The 19,576-nt window shown below is 31.0% G+C and overlaps 1 long non-coding RNA gene across 1 annotated transcript; it reads right to left on the bottom strand.

Moving 5' to 3' along the window:
* Window positions 1–9,672: 9,672 nt before the first annotated feature.
* Window positions 9,673–17,828, bottom strand: LOC111089725. Its single transcript, XR_002613941.1, has 2 exons — window positions 17,614–17,828; window positions 9,673–9,858 (listed from the first exon to the last, which is right to left on the bottom strand). It is a non-coding gene; the product is annotated as an uncharacterized LOC111089725 (long non-coding RNA).
* Window positions 17,829–19,576: the final 1,748 nt, after the last annotated feature.

The following is a 19,576-nucleotide window of genomic DNA, read 5'->3' as shown; positions in this document are numbered from 1 at the left end:
AACCAATTGCACCACCACACTTTGAGGTCTCTGCACAAACTTTAAGAACATCATAATATTACTAATGGAATCATCCAGACCATTAATAATAGAGCTTTAAAGAGAGTTGAGCTACCATGATTAAAGTAATGATCTGACATTAATTGATAGGTTTCTATTGCCTTCTTGATATCATCCTTATGGGGATACCAAAGGCAACGCAACATTATGAGATGTTGTGGTCTCTCAACAGGTTTATTATTTGTTATGGAAAGATAAGGTATTTTAGAGTCTTGAAACCAAAACTGATATAATTAAAATTTTTTTTATAATTTAGTTAACCTTCTAATCTACTTTTATTCCTTTCAACTAGTTCATAGATCTTGTTGATTATTATCCTATGATTATTTAATTTTTTTTATTACTTCACAGAAACTGTCATTAATTTCCTTATGAAGGATTTTGCTGACAACCCTAGCAGCATAGATACAATAATCAGTGTAGTTTACTATCATTGAAGCCATAAAATCTATTAATTCTGTTGTTTTAATGATGTCAAAAAAACAATAACCAGTAATCCTCTTAAGTAGGTAATATGGACCAATATTTAAATCATCACCTAGATTATTCTTGGTGAAGTTCTTTATCTTTTCATTAGAAAAATCCCGAAGGGTTCAATGCCTTTTTATTAGTATGAAATATGGTGGGCAACAATTCAAAAATGCAAAATTTAAAAAAGATTTTCTATATTTTGCAAACTTAGATTATAAAAATTATAATATCTTGGCTAAATTGAGTGAGTAAGTAATATGGATCAGAGTAACCTAACCTAAACTAAACTAATCCCATTTGTCATTATCAATTATGTAAACATCAAATTTACTACTGGGGTTTCTTTCAGGTGAAAAAACAAATATTTCACAGATATTTCAAAATTTTTGTAAGTAATATTCCGGTTTAACAGCTGTTTTGTTAACGATACACAAGATCTATTTTTCATTAATTTTTGTATTACACATCTACATTGATGTCCTGGGTATCTTTACAATAGTGATAATAATTTTTTTCATGGATTTATATTATGAGATTTGTTGTAAACCTTGAAATTAATAGTTTGAACATTACTAATTTTTTCTTGTATTTGTGAGTCCTAGTAGAGGAGTAATCTGTCAGAATTACCAAGATATATCTTATCATGATAATCTTTATGAATTTTGATTGGAGGGGGTTGTCACATCATAGTCTCTTATGTCTTATGATATTTGGTTTATCTCTGCAGATAAAGTCATAATTTTCTATTACAATGATGATAGATTCAGTCCCCTATTGTTAATTATCTTGTAAACTGAAATACGAAAGATAAATGTCTTTTTAAATTAATGTTTTTTATAAAGTACAACATATAATCTAAAAATTCAAAAGCTTCAAAACCATTTTTTAGTAAATCAACTAGGTCAGTGTCTGAAAATCTTGTACAAAATTCCAATATGTAATTAATTTATGTATTTTTCAAAAAGAATTCTTTGCAGAAGAGTGTTATAATCTATCTCAATATTTCCATCACATGGTTCATGATCAAATGACAAGATATGAATGTTTAGATTTGGATTTCATCTATTTATCTTGTAAGTTCTTCCCATCACCTGTATGTTAAATTTTCTAGCAAAGATAATGTCATTTACAAATTCAAAATTAAAGTCTGCACATTTTGTTTCATCTTTTCAGATGATGACCTTATAGTTTTTAATGTTTTCTTGATTTCTTCTCTATGGTTGAACTATGACCCCTGATCTCAATAATGGGAATGTTGCTTAGATTAACTTCATTTATTAGATTAGGATTGTGAGCAACAACTACAATAAAAAAAGACAGCACCTTCTCGTCTACCTGAGATTATATTAATTATGGTTTCCGTTTGATGATGGTGGAATACTCTTGATCAGGTAAGGTTGCAATAAAAACATCAGCCATGTTAATTAACGTCTTACAATAGGACACAATATAACCTTGTTTTTGTTAATGTATCTGAAGAAGCAGTCAGAATAAAAGGTGTTAAAACAACAATTAGAAACAGTAGTTTTTTGTTTTCTTCTCCAGCATCTCATCCATTGGGTCATAGCATATTATACATGGATTCATTTGACTTTTTCTCTCCATTAGAATATTAATCTCCTTTCTCCTCTTTGTCTCATAAAAGTCACTAGCAGTCTTCTCCAAGTCGTTTTTCTTTTTGTTGTTATCTTCACCTATCTTATCCTTGTCTATTATACTGGAACCACCTAAAAGGAAGTATGCTGTCAGATAACTTTCCTTTGTTAATTCTTCTATGACAGATCTATTTAGGATCTGAGGGTTGGAAAAGTATTTAAAATAATCTCCCATCCTCCTATTTTTTAACCGTAAAGTTACATATTATGTTTGTTTCTGAATTAATTTGTTCTTTATTTGGGACAATAATGTTTTTAAAATTGATATTATATTGATTTTAGTGTTGCATTCTTGTAGGTAGTTGTAATGAACCCATAAAACTGAGAATAGATAGAATAAAAGTTTTGTTAAAAGTGGTAGGAGGTACCAGATACAATAATATTTAGGGTAATGTTATTTCGCTTGTAGGGTTGAGTATCACGCTAATCAAGTATAACCCTCTTGCAGATTATATTAAAGAAAGTGTGACAAAATTGATGTCGGTGCCAAGACTAAGGTTACCAAGTGATTCTTCTTTATCTCGAGATTCATTTGAAGTGTATTGATTTTATTTACGCCGTTAGCTAGATAATACTTTATCTTTGGAAATTTTTCGATTTCATTTTCTCATTGACTCGTTAGTGAATGTAGAACAACCACAATAGTCCGGTTCACTTTTCAGAGAAGTGGTCGACATCAAGCACTTTGGAAATTTTTTGGCAAACATTTGATTTTGGTCAATTTGAGTGTGCTAAATTCAAAAACTTTGTTTGGCCACCTGGAAAGTGGCTCCTTCACCCTCAAAATTGAAAAACAAAATTACCACATATAAGCCCCCAAAATCAGTGATCATTACCTTGTACACCGAAAAAGTGAAGGGAAATTTGTCTCAAGCATTTAATCACAATACTTTCTGTCTAATTGGTTCTTTGAACTAAACAAGAGGGAATTCTCAATAGCCCTGGCACTTGAAATTCTTTTAGGCAGGATTAGAATAAATTAATTTATGAGACCTTTGATTCACTTTTTATTAGCTATATTTTTGTACATCACTGATACCTAGCTTGGGGTGGGCTTGTACCCGATTCGACTTTATTACAAATAGACTTCTCCACTAGCCTACCCTCAAGTTGAAATTCTTTTCGGCAGGATTAGAGTAAATTAATCTAAGACCTTTGATTCACTTTTTATTAGCTATATTTTTGTGCACCAGTGATACCTAGCATAGTATGCACTTGTACTCAATTCGATTTTATTACAAATCAGGTTCTCTACCAGCCTGCCTTCAATTTGAAATTCTTTCAGGTAGGATTAGAATAAATTAATCTATGAGACCTTGTTGGTCAAATACTTCAGTCGAAAAGGTTTAGTCCAAACTATACTTAGATCTCAAATTAGTCAAGAGATAATGGAGCTATGAAAGAAAAGTTTGAAAAAAACTTGAAAGTAAAAAGGTTGAGCCTTTCTAAAAAAATATTAATATTATCATGACAACAAAAATTTTACTTTTTACTAAGCTGAAACAGTTGACTTCAGTATTGGCATAATTAGGAGAAAAGAGCATACATTAACTTTTTTTAAATTTATACTACTTTTTCAGATATTGTAGTTAAACAGGCTTCAGCAGTTAGGCTACATCAGTAAACATACAGGATATATAAATCTATATCTTTTCCCTCCAATTTCCAAAAGCTTTATCTGCAATATAATATCTCTTTGATAGTGCTATGCTGCAATGCAGCTTATAACATCTTTAAACGATCTTGCAACAGTGGTGAAATTGACTATAGTTTTTGTGTCATTTGTCAAGAATGATACATTTCAGTATCTAGTGAGAAAAGATTACCTGAAAGGCAGCATAGTTAGCCATTGACCAGGGTGCAGTTGATGATCTGATAAACATACTTGGCTCTCAGAGATTTCTGCTTCTTGTGAGGGAGTTCAAATCTGAGAGGAGGTTTGTCCAAATTTCTTTTTTGGTGGAATTACTTAGAAATGACCAAAGCTCTGTTGCTTTTTACCAGGTCCCAAAGGGAAGCCGATTGGAGATTGCATCTGATTTCCTTCCAAAAAATACTGCCATATTTTTTTCAATACAAGCATAATAACTGTTCTTGCTGGGGTACTGTATATTTGACAGAGGTGCTCCAGCTTCCTCTTGAGGTCGAAGAATTCCAAGAAGTTAAGTTTGTGATTAAAGATAGTCAGAAGTTATCATGATCATGCTCAGAAGTGGTTGAACAAAGTTGGAGGAGGTATTGTTGGAATTACCAGATCACATTCTACTTTGTCAAGGGGGGTCCTCTCTTACAATCTTCGACCCAAAATCGCAGAGGATACACAAAGTCTTTACGTTCTTACCCTAAATGATTCAATAGAAAGCAAAGAATATAGGCAAACGTTGCATGGATTTGGATGCACAGTGTGAAGAAAACCTCAAACAAGTGTTGCAAAAGATCTCACTTTTCAGAGCTGATTCAAACTTTACAGTTTTGTTCATCATTGCAAACAAAGATCAAGCATCTTCAGATGTAACATCAGCCTTATTGAATGTGAAGGAAAGTGGACAAGCTCAAGTTTTAACCTTTGTACACAAAGATTGATCCTGCAAGCTGTGCCCTGGAATGATCCTTTGTCCAAAAGCAAATATCTTACAGTTGCTAGCATGTATGAAGTGGAAGCTTCAAGTATGGGAAAGGACAAAACCAAGACAATTAAAGTTGACTGGACTCTCTTACAGTGAGTTGTTGTTGCATATGAAGCTGGACGAACTATTGACCTGAATGAAATCATGAAACATGATCTCTCACCAGTCCCTCTTTCTTTAGCAGCATTGGATGACTCTTTGAGATCAGGATCAAAGTAACTTCTAGCTGATGATGCTGACAGCAAAAATCATTTGCTCTAAGAGCCTGCCTCCATATGAAGATGCAACACTGCTCATTGATGATATCTCTGTAGTTTATATCCTTAGAAAACCTCAAGGGGCAAAAACCGTTGGAGATTTTACTAGTGTTTTCTGTGCACTGGGCTTTAAGGCAGGAGAAATTAATTCAAGTGGCCTGACATTATCTTTGACCATTATCAAATTTTGTATGTAAAGTCCACCATTTGACCCAGGGCCGACAAGATCAAGAAACCCACGTCAATCAGAAGGTCAATTCTGTCTTCTGGTGTTCCTTTACCTCATGAGTGGACAGGTTTTTTAGCTGTTACTGAAAAGAAGATTGAATTAGTTAAGTTCCTAGAAGTGGAAATTTAAACCCAAGCAATACAAGCTGAAATACCTATGATTGTATGTGCAGGGAGAGGTTTATTGGAAATAATAACACAGAAGTTTGTCCTTTATATTTTCAATAAACCATGGTTATATTTGAGGCAGGGTGTTATTGAATTCATGCAAGGACTAAATGCAGTGTGTTATTCTCTGTTTACATCTACATAACAATAATAATGGGGAGCTGTACAGTGTGTTTCAACTTTCAAATGGAGTTTTGTACAACAATACATTCATAAAGCTATTAGTTCATCTACAAATATCATGAATTTCAAAAATATTTACTTAAAAAGAATGACTATGTTTCAGTTATATCCCTTCCATGATTGAATCATTGCTAATTGTGGTACTAACACTGGAGGATTGCCAAATTATTGTTAATTGGGGTACTAACACTGGAGGATTGCCAAATTATTGCTAATTGGGGTACTAACACTGGAGGATTGCCAAATTATTGTTAATTGGGGTACTAACACTGGAGGATTGCCAAATTAGCAACAATTTGTTCATGTCATTTTTTTAAACAAATGGTGCAAAGAAGAAGAAAAAAACTAGGCAGAAGAATCAAATAGTGAAAATATAGTAGCACCATAGATTCACTAATATTCACACTTCAAATGCTTAAGGTCACAAATCCCTGCAAACATTTTTTCTTTAAAAAAAGGCTTAAGACATGCATGATTGGTAGCTTTATGATAGACTATCTCACTTCATTCCCCCTCCCCTCAAATCTGGCCTTTATATTAAAATCTCTGTTTTATTAAAATACTCATTCAGAAATTATTTCAAATTGTTCCAAAAATGAAATCCACTTTCAGTTCAACCTTCAGGGACAGAATACCATTTGATATCATGAATGCTGAACCACCTATATTGTAGAGACATCAAAACTTGTAAACAATACACAAGGGAACAAACAGAATGGAAAATATATATTCTGTGTTGTAGACAAACATATTGTAGTTGTAATGAAATTAATTTCACATTACCCCAATTTTATTGCCTGTTTGTTAAAATGTTTGCCCATAAAAATAAGATTTTATTTTCTGAAACTACATAAACTGTAGAAAGTTTTGAAGTTTCAATCTATTTCATCCACTAGTTTTGTTTTGCATGCAGTAGGTGTGTCAAATCAATGAACCAGGGCATGATAGAGTTAATGCATTGTTTTAGGGAAAGAAATCATGTCAGATACCATTTTTTAATGACCTGTGTATAGAAAATATATATGATATATATATTTTTTTTCCCTTAAAGTATGGTCATTAAGAGAATTCCTGATCCTTCGTTCCTTTGCATTTCACAAGGTCACTGGATCCTCTAGCAAATGAAAGATTTAGCAACAAAGAACTGTGTGGAACTTGGATGAAACTTGTTACTTGGATACAGGAAAGGATGACTGCTGTAATCTTGCCTCTCTAGAGAGCATCAAAACTTAATATGTAGGACAAATACAGTTTGATAATTGATGCTACTACTAAAAAAAATTTTAAATTAGTAATTTTTCAAAAGAAAAAAATTTTACAGAAAAAATAAAGGCACAGCAAAACATAATTTTTTTTCTCAGTATAAATGGACAATTTTTGTTTTTAAACCAAAGGCAGTCACTGTTTTGGCTGCAACAGCCATTACCTTTTTACTGAATAAAACATCTTTATTCTTTAAATTATTTTAAAAGCTAGAAATAAGTTATCTCAGGCTTTTAATTTTTACATAAGTTCTGCCAAAACCTGTAATATAACCTAATAATGAAAATTGATTCTATTTACCAATTTCAACATTGGTGAACACGACTTGATCTTTTGCATTGAATATTGACATAGTATTGTCAGGTTTAACAGAGTATTATCTTCATAAAAAAACAAACAACATTTACTATCTTACTACCAAAAGAAATTAACTTGTTTATTGAATGTTGTATTTGGCTACAGTTTAAATGGAATATTGTTTAAGGGGTAGATATATACATTTATAGGGTTTAATTTTGTTAGTAGTCCAACTGTTATGAATGATGTATGATTCTTGTCATATTCACTAACAAGTACCCTCAAGTTTAGAGTGTTTAATTGAAACTAATACATCTACAAACTTAATACACAGTCTAAATTATTTTGACAACTTTAAACAAAGTCGATGTACATTTACATTTTGTAGACATGATCATAATATTATCCGTATTATATATTATATTGTGTGTAATCTTTTTAATACATTGTTTTTGCATTCAGATATACAAATTTTATTTACTGCATAGAAAAGTATTTCATCACAATAGTACTTTAGTACTTGTGAAAGTATAATTATACATGATATTTAAGTCTTAGGAAAGCACTAACATGCTTAAACAACCAAGGGTCAATCATAAACTACAAATTTGTATTAACCCTACAATGATTGGTGAGCACTTTTCAAGTGTCTAGTGCACATCTGTTTATCAAATTCAAAATTTAAGTGGAAATAATAAGTCTAATTTGATTTCAACCATTATTTACACAAAAATATTTTGGAACTGATGTTTTGTAACATTTATTTTGTACAATTCTCATAGAAAAATGTTGAAACTTGCAGCTTTAAATTAATTGTGAACCAAAGTATTTTTAGCTAGTGACCTGTCTTTTGGATATGTTATATTTAAATTAATTTGCAGCTTTAAAAAATATTACAAATGCTTACTTTTATTGCTGATTTTAATTTCCAATTCTCGTCTTCTAAAACTGCAAACTTTATATTTGTTTTGATTAAAAAAAAACACTTCATACACCTTCCTGTAATTGTAATGTAATAACCTTTTTTTAACTACCATCAAACTTATAATTAGACAAAAACGTTTAAAATTATTAATCACGTTTAATTTAATAAATGAAATACCTTTTAAGTCATCTTATATATATTTATATGCATTTCTTTGCCTATCCAAGTAGTTAAACTGATAAAGCCTAATGTAAACACAACCTAACCTTGTCAGTGAAATAAAACTTGCTATGGTCAAGTGCAAAATGACTTAACTAAATCTATCACATCTTGTTCCAAGAAAAAATTTATCATACTGTGAGATCATTCAAATGAAGTACAAAATGATAGTGTCAATTTTTCACAAGTTTAAAAAAAAAAATCAGCTGTAACTGTGACTGAAATTTGTCACATTTTTTTCTACCAACATATCACCAAGCTAAGATTTTATCACTTTGTCCTGATCTCTACATGAATTATGTGTTTAAATCAAAGCCGAGATATACGCAACTACATCAGACCATGACAACTGATCATTAACTAAAATTCATAAAATTACACTTGCATTCAAATTAAAAGGTGAATTTAGAACTATAATATTATGACTTTCTTCCTAGATGCAAAGAGTGCCATATGATGGTCAGAAAATTGGCCAACACTATTGATTTTGTTTGGAGCACACTGAAATCAACCCCAAATCGCATTGTGCAATATTCATTTTAATGTATAAAACTAAAAAAGTATATTTGTTTATTAATAAATTTCAACTCCTGGAATTATTTTACAAGTGTGTGAAAGAATGACTACAAGTTTATTTTCTGTAGTTTATATTTCAGTGGTGCAATTTTCCCTTTAGATAGAATGCACTCATACAGGCATGATAGAGTTAAACACCACAAATGTATAATAACAATTGTGAAGGGGAATATTAGTAGAACATAGAACTTTACTTTTTAGATTAAAGAAACATTTATGAATGGGTTTCTACACATTTTGTAAGTGGATGGATGGCTATGGAAAACACTTAAGGAAAACACACACTACAGGTCCAGAAAATTTCAGAATTCCTATACTGCAGCATAAACATTAATGTTTCAACAAAATTGGCCATACCATTTATCCAGAAACAGTATCCTTCCTGATCCTATATCCCTATCCAAGTGTCCATGATTCCTTTTATCCAAGAATTGCATCCTTCCTTATCCTATATCCCTATCCAAGTGTCCACGATTCCTTTTATCCAAGAATTGCATCCTTCCTGATCCTATATCCCTATCCAAGTGTCCATGATTCCTTTTATCCAAGAATTGCATCCATCCTGATCCTACATCCCTATCCAAGTATCAGTGATTCCCTTCCCAGCATGTAACCCATTGCACCAGTAGATCCATATGCTTGCCATCAACTCCTGGCTTTTTCTACTCCAAAACCCTCTAGTGATATATTACAAAAGCAGTAAGGAATCTCAGTCAGTCCAAGAACAGGAATACTGCTCCACATTAGGTTCCTTAAAAAATCCATTTTATTCTTTATAGTACATCCAAGGACCACAACAGAAAACTGTAGACTTTCTGTTCCCAGCTACATCCATGTTACAGGTGTAACTCCATTATACAATCAACTTTATTCCTTACAGTACAGCCAAGGATTCTGGCTATCCATAGGGATCCTTCCCATGTATTGTTCTACAGACAAAATTTAATATAAAAAGTTTATTACAACACACAGAAAACATGTGAAAAAGTATGAATTTTAAGACACCATGGGACAAATACAGATTTTCAAAGGTCAAGTATCATCTAATTCTGAAGTACTGGAGTAAAAAAGCAATAATTCAGTTTCACATTCAACAAATCTAAAAAATATATGCCACTTTCACTGATAAAAAAAATTAGGGACATACTTTGATCTCCTCTCCAACAAAGAAATACTTCATGAAACAACATAACTATTAGAACAATAATCAAACTTTCAGAATACTAATACTAGTGGTCAGTGCAGTTACCTTGTAGGCTTTTCACATTGCTGAATCAGGCTTTGGTGTACTCATTTTGTGTTCTGTACAGTGTACTTCATGTATGTTCATATCAAATAAACCAAATTTGTTGCTTAATTTTACATTCGTATATATTTTTAGATTGCTCCTAACAAAACAGAGAATAAAGCTGTTGTAAAATATTTTAGAACTTTTCAACTGTCTTTTCCTTAGAGTTTAAGAATACAAGCAACTGAAGTTGTTTTACATTTCATTTTAGGGTTAAGATTTCAGTGTACATCCAGTGATTTTCATATATTGTTAAGGAATTCATAATGATATAATTTTGAAGACAATTTATTGTAGCCTGAAGGAATTTGTTCCCCTGCACAAAACTTGTTTTATAATTTGGGACAAAATCCTGTACGATCTTGTTTACAGGTGGTGGTTATCTTTATTATAATCAAAATTCAAAAATGGGTAAGTGCATGCAACAAGTTTCATTACCTTGGTACTATTGATTTTAATCACTGGTTTGTGGTAATAGATCAATAAACACTGATTCCAGAGTCACATTATAGCAAACAAATAATAAAGCAATTATTACTGTTACAATGTAAAGACATAAAAAAAAAAATTTGCTGGGATGAGTCTGCATAGAAACTTACCAGTAGAAGTTAAACTGGATGTTTGGTTGGTTTTTGTTTTTTTATGAAAAAAATCTTTAATGTATGAAGAAGTATGGAAAATGAAATAACGTTACCATTTTGGGAAGGTTTAGTAAGCCTATAGTTCAAGGTACAAATTTTTATTACTCTTGTAACTTTTTAGAAAGAATTTCTCATATCAATTTATTGATCTTATGACACTGAGACTACATGATTTTAGTGTCATCACAACCATATATTAATGTTTGTTGTTAAATACTTATTTTAACAAGTTAACAAATGTAAAAAAGTATGCCTATGGTGTATAATTATGTTCAAATTTACAAATTAAAGCAAATTGAACAAAACCTTTTGCCTTGGTATTTGGTTGATAACCACGAGTTTTTGTTAAATAAAGGCTGATAGGTCTTATTACAAGCTTCATTTAACAATTGTATTTAGCCTTTTTTTAAGTACCTATGACCACAAGAAAGGGTGGGTGGGGAAAGACAACTTTATGTGATTTATTAAAATGGAAGAGAAAAACATTTTTACTGTGATGAAGTTCCAAATCTGAATCTGCATCACAGACTATCTAAAACTCAGTTAACTGAATTTTCAGTAAATGAAAATTTTAGGCAGAGTGTAGCATATACATTTGGAAAATTTTTTTATTCAAATCCTGCTACTATGAAAACTTTAAACATAAGGATAAATAATTAAGTACTTGTATCCAAAATGTTTCCAATCTAAGTAATTACAGTTGTTATAAACTTGTAACATTATACTATACTTAGTGCTACATAGGTCAAGTACCAGTCCCAAGAAAAATAATCTTTAAAGAAACTTTCATATATGCTCCATACTCGCTAACAAATATCTTACATGTGCTGTTTTAATTAGTGTAATACCTGCTGAATGCAATTTATAAACCTACAGAGTATTAGTGTATGCTAAATCTAACTATGAGACAGCTGATAAAAAAAATTTAAGGTGAAATCTCTTTGCCTGTACCTAAGTGGGTATAATGCAATGTCTGGTTCAATTTCTTTCTTATTCCTACTCAATTGCAAAAATCACTGTACACAGCTAGTCTAACCAATCCATCCATTACCTCATAGCACAAGGCTTACATACAGACTTTAACCCTTTGATTGTCACATACTCTTTAAACTACTTTCTGTGCTTGTCACGAGGTTTTACAGAGTTACATTGACAATTTAATTAAATAACTTTGCTATTAATTTATTTTGATGAAATTAGCATTATCATGTATTTTATATTTTAAAGTTTTAATTTTTTTATTTCAAAAGAAACCTTTAAAAATACTTGAATTTCACTTTTATTTTTACATAATGCATGAGCATTCACAAATCTTATTATTTGGTCTCTTTTACTTGAATACTACTACATCTGCATTGTATATGTCTAGACTCAAAACTACATGTACAGTGCTATTTCCCTGGTACCCATTTCAAATTCTTTCAGGTCAATTCAGAGAACAAAAAATAAATATTCCTACCCCATGACAGTAGAAACACTCACCTTATAGATAAATAAAATCATAAAACTTTAAGGGGACAAAAAGGAGCTTACTACTAAACCATCAAGGATGTCCCTTCCATCCCAGGTATCATCCTAGTGGCTCTTCTCTGAACCTTCTCCAACAATTCATTGTCCTTCTTGAGGAAGGGAGCTCAAAACTGTATACAGTACTCAAAATGAGGCCTAACATGGGATCTATACAGTGAAACAATAATATCCCTCATCTTATATTCAATATTTCTATAGATGCTACCCAAAATCCTATTAACCCTTTTGCTAGCTACAATACACTGTTTAGATGATTTAAGTGATTTTTCGATCACGACACCAAGATCTTTTCCTTCAATCATAGTATTTAATGTATTCCCATTTAAATTGTGAAAACCTACATGCATCATACACTGTGGAGAGTTAAACATCATCTGCCACATATTGGCCCAATGCATCAAATGATCTAACTCTCACTGTAAGTCTGACAGTTAGCCATCCCAAAAATCTTAATGTTGTCTATAAACTTCATTAGAAATCCATATCATTAATATAAATCACAAATAACAAAGGACCCAGCATAGAGCCCTGAGGCACACCTCTTGTAACTGTGATCCAGTCAGATCTAGCTCCATATATTACTAATCTCCAGCCAATTTTCTATCCAATTAAATAACAGTTCCCCCACACATTTGAGATTTCAAAGCTATGTGTATTTATTGTTTATAATCTATAGAAAGAGCTCATTTTAAACCACAATCTTTTAATGGTTATTTTAAAATTGACAAGCAAAGTACATCTAACAGCCGAAGTATTCTTACAGCTTTTGTCCTAGCTAGCACTTAGTGTTGTTTCTCACCTTGATATATATTAGTAAGATAGTTTAACTTTATTTGGGTTTTACTTTTATATTTTAGTTAATTATGTATTATTTGTGTTTTAAAATTAATATCTGAAAGGTTTAGGTTACTAAGTGAGTGCAAAAACTTTTTTGCCGAAAGCAAAAGTATCTCTGCTGATGATACCATTATATCACCCAGGGGCACTCATGCATAACAAATGGTAAAGGACAGGAAAGAAAAATAAAACGTTAAAAATAAACTAAGTGAAAAGGTAAAGATGTGAACTTGCACAAATAACCCAAAGATGATAATTCAAGATTATTCAACAAAGAATTAAAAAGTATACATATTTCTATTTCTTAATTTTAAATATTTAATTGCACTGTACATTGATGATAATAACTACAGTTAGTGTTATGGTAGTAAAAATAAAATATAAATATTTAACTTAAATTTCAGGAGGTTCTAGAGGTTATGCAAATGAAATTTGAAAACCGCAAGATTAATAAAAAGTATTTTTATATTTAACATGAAAATCACCTTACACTTGAACTATTCAATTTTTAGTTGAAATAGCAGAAAAATCAAAATAAAACATTTTATTCTTCTGAACCTGCATGCCTTTAAGAAGGTTTCTGTCAAATTTCAAACAGTTTCATCCACTAGTTGTATTTTTGGAAAGAAATATGACAAGAGTAACATTAGGTCTTCCTGATGCAAGGAACCAGTAACCAAAGGAATAATGCCACAAGGCAAAGACATTTGACTGACTCTTTCTTATAATTTATAAGATGGGCAAAAAATATACACAGGCACTGAGGATGCTTTTCTTAGATAAGGCTTCTACTCTTCATACTCCCTATGTTAAAAAAAATAGTAAGAAGCCCAACTACATTTGCTTTCTTTTGGTCTAAACAAAAACGATAACAGTAGGTTTGATACTAGCTCTGCAACTGAATAAGGCAAACCAAGTGTTTTCAAATAAAGACAGGTGGAACCTATAAAGGATACTTTGTCATTATTTCCATAACTCCTCACCTATATTCTGTTTTATGTTTAAGTTAAAAAAAAAAAAAGATTTTTCAATAATAAACAAAACCACCTTTATTTTAAAAGGTATAATGGTAGTAACAAACTATTAAGTTTTCTATTTATAATGCTCTACAATGTTAAAATCTCACAAGCAGACACAGGTTCTCCTCCTGGCTTCTGATGTGTACCTTTGATGGCCCTCAGAGCTCTCATTTTGAATGTTTACAATGTTTTATTTGTTTTCATTGAAAAGTATGAAAGCTGAATGAACTTGATTTTAAACTAATAACTCAATTTCCTATCTGTCTGTGAAACATAATAAAAGCATTGAAACAAATAAAAAGCTCTCAATTTTTTTGGTTTTTTTTTCATGCAGATGTGACTTGTTTATTCATTCTTTTAAGTAAATGCCTAAAAAGCAACATACTTTTCTTTACCATGGTTAAGAAGTTAAAGGTTTTAAGAATTTATAACATGCCTATACAAGGACATTTAAAATTGTTTAATCAACATCATTAGTTATGTTTGATGAACACAACAAAGAAGAAGCACATATATGGAAATATCCTAAAAGTTTTATACCTGTTCTGAATAAGAAAACAAATGCTTCAGTTAGCAGCTCTGTGCATAACTAACAACAATTGTGTTTTGATTTTCTCATGGTTTCTTTATTCATACTGAAGATGAGTTTTTCTTTTTCATTTTGACATATTTCTTTTTTTCTGATTACAAAGATATCCTTTCACTAAACAATACAAACTTTAAACTGTTTTAAAAGTTATAGTCATTGAAAATATCCAGTTTATTAGATGTGCCCATGAAATGCAAGCTTTTACTTTAAGAGTAAAATGCAGGTGGATTTACTTTACATAACACTTTTCTATTTAAATCGAAGTCTAGTATCTTCTAAGATAATGGTAACACTAATAACAGAATAACTCACTCTAAGCCATACAGTTACACCAGGAACAGAAAGAAAACTATACACAAAATATTAGCACTATCAAGCAATACAACTATTTCTATGAGGTACAAACAAGACTGAGGATTATTTCTGGGTAAATCTAAACAATGTAAAAGCAACTTGAGTATTATCATTCAACTGAAACATGCTTTAATTAAAAAAGCTTGCTGTTTTCTTAAGAATACTTTGATACATTGCCATACAGAAGCCTGGAAAAGCTTAAAAACCAGAAATTGGCTACGATTGATAAAGAATTTCCATAAACAATGAAAATCTTAGATGCAGTTAAATAATTCTTTATTCCAAAAGTTGCAGTCAATCACAAATATTAAATTGTCTTTAAATGTAAGATCACTTTAGTTGCAGTCAATCACAAATATTAAATTGTCTTTAAATGTAAGATCACTTTTGCTAGTTTCTACTTTGCCCAAATATTTGTGAAAGCCTTTAAGCATTCAATTTCTATAAACTTTGGAATTATATTCAGCTTTATCATAAACTGTCTAGTGGTGTTTACACTGTCAAGAAATCACCAGTGCAGTCAGTACTGTTTGATCAAAGAAGTATTCCTTTTGTCACTAGCTATCATATAACAATTAAATACAGTCAACTCAGTGAAAAAAAAAGTACATTTAAAGTCAAGTTATTTTCCACTTTTCATAAGAGTTCTATAGTAAAAGTTTGGTAGTAGTTATGAATGTGAAATATCACCCAAGTAAATATACAACTAAATGTAGTCCCTCTCAGAGTTTTAAAACATAACAAAAAACACCAATCCTATGAATTTTCATTAAAAATGGTATTTTCATTTTGGCACATTAAAATCCTTTCCAGCCTAGTGGCATTATTTCAGCCACTTCTGCATTCATACAATTTAATAACTCAGAGATGAAACTATATCTGAAGTACACACTTCAAAGAAAGCATGATAACCAATGAATGTTTCTGATCTTCAGTTACATTTTTGGTAAATTTACAATTCATAACACTAAAAGAAAACATTCTACATGATGTAACTAGATACTATAGCATTACTTAAAACTCCTGTAACTGATGACCTGAAAGCTAGGTTCCACAATCAGAGGCCTAATGATGTCATGCACTAACCAGCTTTATTGAAATTGTGTAATAAAATGTTTTGTATATTTTTTAAATAGTGTTTATATCCCTATAGCATACTTTTATGTTATTTCAGTAACTGTCTTATTTACAGAAATTTCAAAAAACCCTCACTAATCTCTAAATTCATGTCAGAATGAAGTTCACCTTATGATACCATTAGTTTCAAATTAAAAGAGGGAGTTTTATAAAGTGAAAAGGAACTGCTACAGTAATTACTTTAACAAATAAAAAAGCAAGCTGGAAAACCAATAAAAATAATTTATCGCCATTACATAGAATATCAAAAATACAAAGCAATGATAAACTTGCATTATTTGAAATTGTAAGATCCCAAAATGCTTCTAACATAACTGAAAATTTAGAAATTTACACCCTATATAATGGGGAAAAGGAACTCTACAGCAAATAGATTGCATGGAGGAAAATCTCATATTTCAGAAGATATATTTATGATTTTGGTAGCTTTAGAACTTTTGATATTGCAAAATAAAAATTCTGAGTTGAATTTTACATTTTTCATACCACCAACTTAAAAAACCAGTTTTCAAACTATTTCAACTAGAAACAAGTAGAAAATATGAACAGATACCCTAGATTTGCAGTTTTATCTATACCAGGTGAAAGTGTAAATATTTCTACTCACTAAATAAAAATTACAATTGTAGGGAGTGGCAAAAATCTAAATTAGGATTATCAGTTTGTTTTTTAATTACTTTTATCTAAAAAATTGTAATGAAATAAGCATCAAAACAAACTTCTACACCTGAATATTTCAATTTTATTTTGGAAGAGATTGAATGGGAAAGATCAGACAAAACGGTGTCACTTACTCTCATAAAAACACAAGGTACTAAGCTGAAAAGGGGGTTAAATGAACATGACTCTTGTTGTCATTCTGGTACAATTGATACAATATGTCGCAAGTGTGTCAGAATAATTATGCATGTTGTTTAGCATAAACTAATAGAAATAACACACTCATTCAAATCAAACGTAATAAGAGCAGCTTATAATTCCCATTCCTACTGTTTTAACAAAGTAATAAAGGTTTACAACAGACATATCCAAGCAAGTGCAACCGATTTGATCAGACAAAGTGAGCTTTCTAATATGAATGTGAAATGTTCTAGAAAACCTTTGGTGTTGTAACAGTTAAAATTTACACAAACAATTTAAATTTTGAGACAAACATGACATCAACAACACAATGATATTTCGCAAGAAAATACTTTCAGTTGACACTACTGCAAAAATGAAAAATCAACCTGCCAACAAATATCTCATGGACTCAGCACAAAAATGCTAGAGCTGATGAAGTTGCATACTTTCTCATTAATTGGAGCGTGATCTTGACCTAGACATGGATCGAGACCTTGAATGTGACCGAGATCGTGATCTTGAGCGCCGAGCAGGTGAATACGTAGGAGAACCTCTAGTGCGTCTTGGCGAGTAACTTCTGCTTCGTGAACGAGATCGCCCTCCACCATCTTCTTTTACTTGTACATAAGCTACTTCCCCCTATATTAAGGAAGAGACAAAGGTATATACATAATACATTTAATTTACTACTTGAAATCATTAAGAAATTAAAATACATTTATAAGCCTATAATTAACTTCTCTCTTAGATTTAAAAGAATCTGATGTATTCCATGTTACTTGTCCTTTTCATTCAGCAGCATAGTAATAAATTTTTCATTTGTTGTGATTGTTCATGAAGCCAAATAAATAAAAAATGAATTGAAAATATTTCCAGGTTACTGGAAATCTGAGATTATTGGATACAAAATTACAAGATCCTGGGAGAACATATGTGAAAATTCTGACAAGGATCTTGTATAAAGCACAGAAAAAAATTTAAGTTAAAACAAACCTTCTGAACAGAGTAGCATTGGATAGTTTCTTTTTAACGGTTTTCATAAAAATTGATATTTCCCTGTCACAACGCACCACACCCATGCAATTTGCACGTGCAAACAAAGTTGTACATGATTTTGAATCACCACACACATGTAGTTTTTCTCAAGAAAAGACCTGTCTAACCAGTAATTCTAGCAGTCTATTTGTCATAAACAGTGGAAAACATTGGATGTTCAACTAACCATTCAAATATTAGTTTCAATAAATTAAAAATTACAAATATTGTTTATGTAAAAGCAAGTATAAATATTACACATTAGTCTCAAACAGTTTCCACTTTTATGGTTACTTGTTCAAGTAATTTTTCTTTAAGATACCAGTATCACTATAAGCCAAAACTTACATATCAAGAAAAGAGCACTGCAAGATAGATAATTAATATAAGCATGTGAATATATCCATAGTTGTAATTTCAAATGCAACAATACAACACCTTGGAATTTTCACACTTAAGTAATCAAAGTAAATAAAAATGCATCTCACTAACATTTGTTAAAACATAACATACTGTCCAAGTAGTTTCTAATTCAGACTTGTTCCTCCACTAACTTAAGTGGAACCAATTATTTAAAGGATTTTCTTAATTGTAAGAGGACTATTAACATTTTACCAGAGTGTGTGCTAGCACTCTCTGTATAGGGATGTTACAGATGCCTGTATTAAAACAATACAAAAGACATCTGGATTTTGTTCTCTACAGGTTATCAGAAGCTAGATATGAAGAGCCACCTGGCATAGTCACTTTTATCTCCAGTGCATATGCCATTCTTAGGCCACCCAGAGCATCTCAAAGTCAAAAACAGAGGAATAGCCAAAACCTAAATTTCTTAATTTTGTTTGTCATCATCTTTCTTCAACAGGCCTAGCACCTACCTGTGAGATATACATGACTGTTTCATTTAAATGTAATAGGAGAGTTATAATTTAGATAGTTATAAAAAGCAAGAATTTATTGTAGGTTTGTTTACGTAATTGTGTACAAATCATGCATTGTGTAGTTCACTAGTCAGTGATTGTTAATTTGTTGTAACATGTTACTTGAACCTTCTATGTTTTTCTCATTGTTTCATTGAGCATAGCTACATCATAATGTCTAGTTGTTTGTAGAAAGTTCTAGCCATCAGATCTAGACTGAGTTTGTAAGTTTAGCCATAAAGTGTATATAGTGGCAACTTTTAAAGTGTAAAGAAGAAGAATTTGTCTTGTTAGTTGGGTTCTAAAGTAACTGAACCAGCTTGTGTATGGACTTTTGATGTAAAAAGAGTCAATTATTTAAAGCTCAGGATACAACTGTGGTGATTAACAGTGAAATGAACATTTATATATATATATTTATATATATATATATATTTGATTTGTTTCAAATTAA

The sequence above is a fragment of the Limulus polyphemus genome, unplaced genomic scaffold (assembly GCF_000517525.1).
Source record: "Limulus polyphemus unplaced genomic scaffold, Limulus_polyphemus-2.1.2 Scaffold7183, whole genome shotgun sequence".
In the NCBI taxonomy this organism is placed as follows: domain Eukaryota; kingdom Metazoa; phylum Arthropoda; class Merostomata; order Xiphosura; family Limulidae; genus Limulus; species Limulus polyphemus.
Note: the sequence above shows the minus strand (reverse complement) of the source record. Positions and strands in the feature narration are given on the sequence as shown.